General features: G+C 45.4%; 1 long non-coding RNA gene across 1 annotated transcript; it reads left to right on the top strand.

Moving 5' to 3' along the window:
- The first annotated feature begins 220 nt into the window (after nt 1-220).
- Nucleotides 221-7323, top strand: LOC102130726 (uncharacterized). The gene is made up of 4 exons (XR_006694503.2): nt 221-368; nt 1227-1259; nt 4545-4685; nt 7182-7323. It is a non-coding gene; the product is annotated as an uncharacterized lncRNA (long non-coding RNA).
- Nucleotides 7324-7906: the final 583 nt, after the last annotated feature.

Here is a 7906-nt window from a genome sequence, read left to right as displayed (position 1 = left end):
AGTCATAAATCCGCATCTCCCTCCTGAGGCTGTTGTGAAGATGAAATGAAGGCGGCAACAGGAACGTGGTGATGACCAAGTCAGCCTGAGTCACTGTTATTAGACAGAGGCTCTGTGGGAGGTGTTGATACAACAGACACTTAAACGCCCTAAAATAGGCTCAAGGATGATGAAAGAGCCCAATTTTCTAGAAGAAAAAGAAAAAAAAACACACCACTGAGGCTTCTGGGAAAATGCAGTCTCATGCAGTGAATCGACACGTTGTTTTCCTGAAACGTGGACATGGGGGTGAACGCTAGAGGATTCCCTCTGACCTGGAGAATTGCAGAATTTCAACAAATAGGCGGACGTTGACTAACATTGATAGAGTGAGTTTACTGTCACCTAACCCTAGAAAAGCCTTTGCAGGAGCCAGGTGTGACAGCACGTGCCTATGGTCGGAGCTACTCAGGAGGCTGCAGCTGGCAGATCTCTTGAGACCAAGAGGTCAAGATCAGCCTGGGCAACGTAGCAAAACCCCATATCTACCAAATAAAAATACAAAAATTAGCTGTGCATGATGGCTCATGCCTGTCCATCCTAGAGGGGACAATGGTTTGAGCCCAGAGGGTCGAGACTGCAGTGAGCCATCGTCGTACCACTGCACTCCAGCGTGGGCAACAGGGCGAGACTCTGTCCCTCTCAATAAATTAAATAAATAAGCAAATGTTTCAAAAATGAAAAGAAAGCCTTTGGAATGCTCAGAGTTCCTTGTCTGAATAAATGGGCTTTTAGACCGGGTGCAGTGGCTCATGCTTGTAATCCCAGTACTTTTGGAGGCGGAGGCAGGAGGATCACTTGAGGCTGGGAGTTCGAGACCAGCCTGGCCACGATGGTAAAACCCCATCTTTACTAAAAATACAAATATTAGCCGGGTTTGGTGGTCAGCACCCATAATCCCAGCTACTCGGGAGGCTGAGGCACAAAAATCGCTGGAACCTAGGAGGCGGAGGTTGCAGTGAGCCGAGATCCATCTCAAAAAAATAAAATAAAATAAAATAAATAAATGGCTTTCGTGAGTAGATGCACAGTCTCCCAATTAGAAGTGTTCATGGGTATGATACCGTAGGTGTTTTACAACAGAACAGTTGGCTGCTTGAATGTTGAGGTACTTTTCACAGCCATTACTCTGGGAATAGAGTAACTTAGGAGGCAATCTAAATGTTACCCTTGCTTTTCTCTTTCAGAGCTGATTGCACATTTGCACCCTCCGACCCAAGGTAGGGAGACCATCTCTTAATTTGTTTGCGTCTCACATGCTCACAATAAGCAATATTATATTCCTGAAGTCCCTTGCCCTTTCTTGCCATCTCACGCTTTCCTCTGCTGTTCTTGTGCCGTGAAGGGCCCTCCGTTGCCAGGTCTGGGGACTCACGCCTGTAATTCCAGTACTTTGGGAGACCAAAGCGGGAGAATCACTTGAGCCCAAGAGTTCAAGACCAGCCTGGGCAACATAGCAAGACCCTATCTCTACTAAAAACACAAAAATTGCCGTGGTGTGGTGGTGCGAACCTGTAATCCCAGCTACTCGGGAGGCAGAGGTGAGAGGATCACTCAAGCCCAGGAGATTGAGGCTGCAGTGAGCCGTGATCACGCCTCTGCACTCCAGCCAGGGCAACAGAGTGAGATCCTGTCTCAAAAAAAAAAAAAAAAAAGACCATCCGTGGTCACAGCAGCCAAACCATGTTTCAGGATCCAGTTCAGTTCACTATTCAAGATTTCTTCCCTTGCCCCTCCAAAAGCTGCTCTCTCCTCCATTGTAACTAGCATCAGCATTTGTGCCACAGCTTTTTGTTTGTTCATTATTTTATTTTATTTTTAATTAACAAATAATAATCGTATATATTTGTGGGGTAGAATTGGATATTGTGATGTATTTTTACACTGAGGAATGGTTAAATCACCTCACCTCACATACTTATTTTTGTTAAATAAGTTATATAAGTTATTAATAAGTTATTTTGTTAAGTAAGTTAAATAAGTTTTGTTAAATAAGTTATTTTTAAATAAGTTAAATAAGTTATTTTTAAATAACTTAAGTTTTGTTAAATAAGTTTTGTTAAATAAGTTATTTTGTTAAATAAGTTAAATCACCTCACCTCACATACTTATTTTTGTTAAATGGTTAAATCCATCACCTCACATACTTATTTTTTTACGGTCAGAACACTTAAAATTTAATTTTTTGGCCGGGCGCAGTGGCTCACGCCTGTAATTCCAGCACTTTGGGAGGCCGAGGTGGGCAGATCATGAGGTCAGGAGTTCGAGAGCAGACTGGCCAACATGGTGAAACTCTGACTCTACAAAAAAAACACAAAAATTAGCCGGGCGTGGTGGTGGGCACCTGTAATCCCAGCTACTCGGGAGACAGACAGGAGAATCATGGGAACCTGGGAGGCAGAGGTTGCAGTGAGCAGAGATCACGCCATTGCACTCCAGCCTGGACAACAGAGCGAGACTCCAGCTAAAAATAAATAACCAATAAAATCAAATCTAATCTTTAGCAGCTTTGAAATTTAATAGTCACCATGCTGTCCAATAGATCTCTAAAACTTATTTCTCCTGTCTAACTGAAACTCTATCATGCTTAACATCTCCCTAGTCCCCATGCCACACCCCCAGCCTCTAGTAACCACCATTCTACTCTCTACTTCTATGAATTAAACTTCCGAAAAAAGCATTGGTAGTTTTTATTGTTTGCTTGCTCGTTTGATAAATTGAACAGCCTTATCGAGGTACAATCTACATTCCATCAAATTCATCCATTTTAAAGTTTACCATTCAACAATGTTTAGTAAATTTACAGGCTGGGCGCCGCGGCTTGGCCTGTAATCCCAGCACTTTGGGGGACTGAAGCAGGAGGATCACTTGAGCCTGGAAGTTCAAGACCAACCTGGGCAACATAGCAAGACCTTGCCTTAACAAAAAATAAAAAAATTAGCCAGGTGTGGGGGCACACACCTGTAATTCCAGCTACTCAGGAGGCTGAAACAGGAGGATCGCTTAATCCCAGGAGTTTGAGGCAGCAGTGAGCTGTGATCATGCCACTGCACTCCAGCCTGGATGACAGAGTGAGATCCTGTCTCTTTAAATTAAAAAGAAAAACAAGAGAGAGAGGCCGGCACTGTGGCTCACGCCTGTAATCCCAGCACTTTGGGAGGCCAAGGCAGGCGGATCACGAGGTCAGGAGATCAAGACCATCCTGGCTAACACGGTGAAACCCTGTCTCTACTAAAAATACAAAAAATTAGCCGGACGTGGTGGCAGGCGCCTATAGTCCCAGCTACTCAGGAGGTTGAGGCAGGAGAATGGCATGAACCCGGGAGGCGGAGCTTGCAGTGAGCCGAGATCGCATCACCGCACTACGGCCTGGGCAACAGAGTAGGACTCGGTCTCAAAAGAAAAAAAAAAAAAAAAAGATTAGAACAAAATGCTTGTCCACTTTGTCATCATGACTTCTCCATGTGCCCATGATTACCTCATCTCCATTCCTCTCCTGTCTCTAAAAAGAAAAAGAAAAAAGGACTCCAGAGTTTTGGCTTAGGGAAATCAGGTGTGCAGTTGCTAGAGGACTTCCGTGAAAAGGAAACCAGCAACTCCAGTCTGCTTCCAGCCCTGGGTTGAATTAAGGCTTCCTTTGATATTCACTTGTATCTTCCACCACACACAGGAAAGGGCAGTTAGTGAGACCAGCTAACTGTCATTACTTTTAGTGGCAAAAACCACGATTACTTTTGCTGCAACCTAATACATGCAGATATGGAGGGATGTATGAGAAGCACGGTGCAGATCATCGAGATGGACATTTAAAAGTCAATTCCCTTTGTCCGGCCGGGCGCAGTGGCTCATGCCTGTCATCCCAGCACTTTGCCAAGATGGATGGATTCCCGGAGTCCAGGAGTTCGAGACCAGTCTGGGCAACATGGCAAAACCTTGTCTCTACAAAACATATAAATATTAGCCAGGCATGGTGGTATCCACCTGTAGTCCCAGCTACTTGGGAGCCTGAGGCAGGAGGATCACTTGAGCCTAGGAGTCTGAGGCTGCAGTGAGCCATGATTGTACCACTGCACTCCAGCCTAGGCAACAGAGCTAGATCCTGTCTCAAAAATAAAAAATTAAAATTAAAAAAAAAATCACTTTGTAAGCTGGCCCTACATTCAGCATGTCTTGTCTTTTTCTTTTCTTTTTCTTTTTTTTTTTTTTGACAGAGTCTTGCTCTGTCGCCCAGGCTGGAGTACAGCAGTATGATCTTGTCTCACTGCGACCTCTGCCTCCCGGATTCAAGAAATTCTCTGCCTCAGCCTCCCGAGTAGCTGGGATTACAGGTGCCCGCCACCACACCCAGCTAATTTTTGTATTTTTAGTAGAGACGGGGTTTCACCATCTTGGCCAGGCTGGTCTTGAACTCCTGACCTTGTGATCCACCCGCCTCGGCCTCCCAAAGTGCTGGGATTACAGGCATGAGCCACCATGCCCAACCCAACGTGTCTTTTCTTTTCCAGTGATCTCCCGTAAACCCTGCGTCTTCCCGTTTACCTATGGTGATGTCACCTACTACAGCTGCATCTCCACCCGCAGTGACTTTGACTGGTGTTCTCTTGACAAGGAATTCCAAGGCAGGTGGCGCTACTGCACAGGGCTGGGTGAGTACCCTGGGTTGGACTGTCCTAGATGCCCAGGACCCAAGAAGTAGTGAATAGCAGCTGGCCACATGGTTTTTGGTGTCAGACAGACTTGAGTTCAAATCCTGACTCCTTTACAAAATTTTAATTGCTTTGAAAATAGCTCAGTGTGGTCAACAAAGCATGATTTGGCCAGGAGCAATGGCTCATACCTATAATCCCAGCACTTTGGGAGGCCGAGGTGGATGGATCATCTGAGGTCAGGAGTTCGAGACCAGCCTGGCCGACATGGTAAAACCCCATCTCTACTAAAAATACAAAAATTAGCCAGATGTGGTGGTGTACGCCTGTAATCCCAGCTACTCAGGAGGCTGAGGTAGGAGAATCTCTTGAACCCAAGGGGAGGAGGTTGCAGTGAGCCAAGATCATGCCACTGCACTCCAACCTGGGTGACAGAGTGAGACTCAGTCTCAAAAAAACATGAAAAGTAGCATGGTGTGCCATTAGTTCAGCAATGATTACACTTAAAACTCTCAGGAAGGCCGGGTACAGTGACTCACACCTGTAATCCCAGCACTTTGGGAGGCCGAGGTGAGTGGACCACAAGGTCAAGAGATCGAGACCATCCTGGCCAACATGGTGAAACCCCATCTCTACTAAAAATACAAAAATTATCTGGGCGTGGTGGCAAGCACCTGTAGTCACAGCTACTCGGGAGGCTGAGGCAGGAGAATGACTTGAACCCGGGACTTGGAGGTTACAGTGAGCTGAGATCACGCCACTGCACTCCAGCCTGGTGACAGAGCAAGAATCTAGCTCATAAAAACAAACAAACAAACAAGTCTCTCGGGAAATGTGAGTTAGTACAACCACTGTGGAGAACAGTTTGGAGGTTCCTCAAAAAACTGAAAACAGAGCTGCCGTACTGTTACCAGATGGAAGGTCTTGACGGTCAGTTGTCCAGGTTCTTGGCGTGTTGAACAAAGAATCAAACAAAACGCACAAACAAAGCAACAAAACACAAACAAAGCAGCAAAAGAACGGAGTAATGACAGCACAGATTTATTGAAGCAAAAGTACACTCCACAGAGTGGACGCTGGCTTGAGCAACAGGCTCAAGCACACCAATTACAAGGCTCTCTAGGGTTTTCATTAGGCTAGAAGAATTAGGTAACACCCCTAGGTTATCCTTTAGAGGCCTCCAATTGGTTACGCCTTATGAAGGATTTGCCCGTGACCAATCAGAGGCTGACGTGGAGATTTGGCCCACAGTCAATCAGAGGCTGGAATGGAGACTTCTGTCTTGTTATCATAGGAGTGAGGATGTGACCTGGATGCTGCCTAATCTTGCCTAAAACTGGCTGCACCTGCTGTTCTTTTACTTATACCTTAACCCTTGGTTACCCTATATCCCTGTTCTACAGCCTCAATACGAGCCAGCAATCCCACTCCTGGGTATATTCCCAAAAGAAAGGAAACTCGTATGTCAAAGAGACAGCTGCACTCCCATATTTACTGCAGCTCTGTTCTCAATAGCCGAGATTTGGAAGCAACCAAAGTGCCCATCAACAGACGAATGGATAAAGAAAATTTGGTACATATGCACAATGGAGTACTATTCAGCCATAAAAAAGAAGATCCTGTCATTTGCAACAACATGAGTGGAGCTGGAGGTCATTTTGTCACGTTAAATAAGTCAGGCACAGAAAGAGAAACTTCTCATGTTCTCACTTATTTGTGGGAGCTAAAAATAAAAACAATTGAATTCATGGAGACAGAGAGTAGAAGGATGGTCATGAGAGGCTGGGTAGAGGGAATGAGGTGGGGAAGTGGAGAATGACTAATGGGTAAAATAAATAATTAGAAAGAATAAACAAGATGTAGGCCGGGCTCAGTGGCTCACACCTGTAATCCCAGCACTTTGGGAGGCCGAGGCGGGTGGATCACCTGAGGTCGGGAGTTCGAGACCAGCCTGGCCAACATAGTGCAACCCCATGTCTACTAAAAATACAAAAATTAGCTGGGCGTGGTGGTGGCACCTGTAATCCCAGCTACTCGGGAGGCTGAGGCAGGAGAATCACTTGAACATGGGAGGCAGAGGTTGCAGTGAGCCAAGATCGCGCCACTGCACTCCAGCCTGGGCAACAAGAGCGAAACTCTGTCTCCAAAAAATAAATAAATAAATAAATAAATAAATAAATAAATAAATAAAAGAATAAATAAGATCTAGTATTTGATGGCACAATAGGGTGACTATAGTCAATAACAATTTATACATTTTGAAATAACTAAAAGAGTATGATTGGATTGTCTGTAATACGAAGGATAAATGCTTGGGGTGATGGATACCCCATACACTTTGATGTGGTTGTTATGCATTGTATGTCTGTATTAAAGTATCCCATATACTCCATAAATATATATGCCTACTAAGTACCCACATAAATTAAAAATTAAACAATCCTTTAGAAACTGTCTGTGTTCATAATTCTCCCTCTGCCCCCATTTTCCCTGCAGATTCTCCTCAGTGTGTCTTCCCCTTCATCTTCAGACAAAAAGCCACTCACAATTGCACCAAGGAAGGCTATATTCTGAATCGGAGTTGGTGTTCATTGACAGAAAATTACGATAAAGATAGGAAATGGAAGCAATGTTCTCCTCAGAAGTAAGCTGGTTGGGAACGGTGGAATGGGGGATCCTACAGATCTTTTTTTTTTTTTTGGAGACGGAGTTTCGCTCTTGTTGCCCAGGCTGGAGTGCAATGGCGCGATCTTGGCTCACTGCAACATCCGCCTCCCGGGTTCAAGCGATTCTCCTGCCTCAGCCTCCCAAGTAGCTGGGATTACAGGCACGCGCCACCACACCCGGCTAATTTTGTATTTTTAGTACAGACGGGGTTTCTCCATATTGGTCAGGCTGGTCTAGGAACTCCCGACCTCAGGTGATCCACCCACCTTGGCCTCCCAAAGTGCTGGGATTACAGGCGTGAGCCACCGCACCTGGTCCCGTATAGATCTCTTAAAGTGAGAATCCTCTGGCGTAAGGGACTGGGGAGCTTGCAGCTTAGATTAACTGGTAATGGCTTAGACCAGCAGCTGGCAAACATTTCCTGTGAAGGGCCCAATAGTAAATACCTTAGGCTGAGCAGGTCATGTGGTCTCTGTCACAAATACTCAACTCCGCCATTGCAGCACAAAAGCAGCCACAGGCAATACAAAAACAAATGAATGGGCCGGGTGTGG

Source organism: Macaca fascicularis, chromosome 19 (assembly GCF_037993035.2).
Source record: "Macaca fascicularis isolate 582-1 chromosome 19, T2T-MFA8v1.1".
NCBI classification, from domain to species: domain Eukaryota; kingdom Metazoa; phylum Chordata; class Mammalia; order Primates; family Cercopithecidae; genus Macaca; species Macaca fascicularis.
The sequence above is the reverse complement of the archived record's forward strand: the minus strand, read 5'-3'. Positions and strand labels throughout refer to the sequence as shown.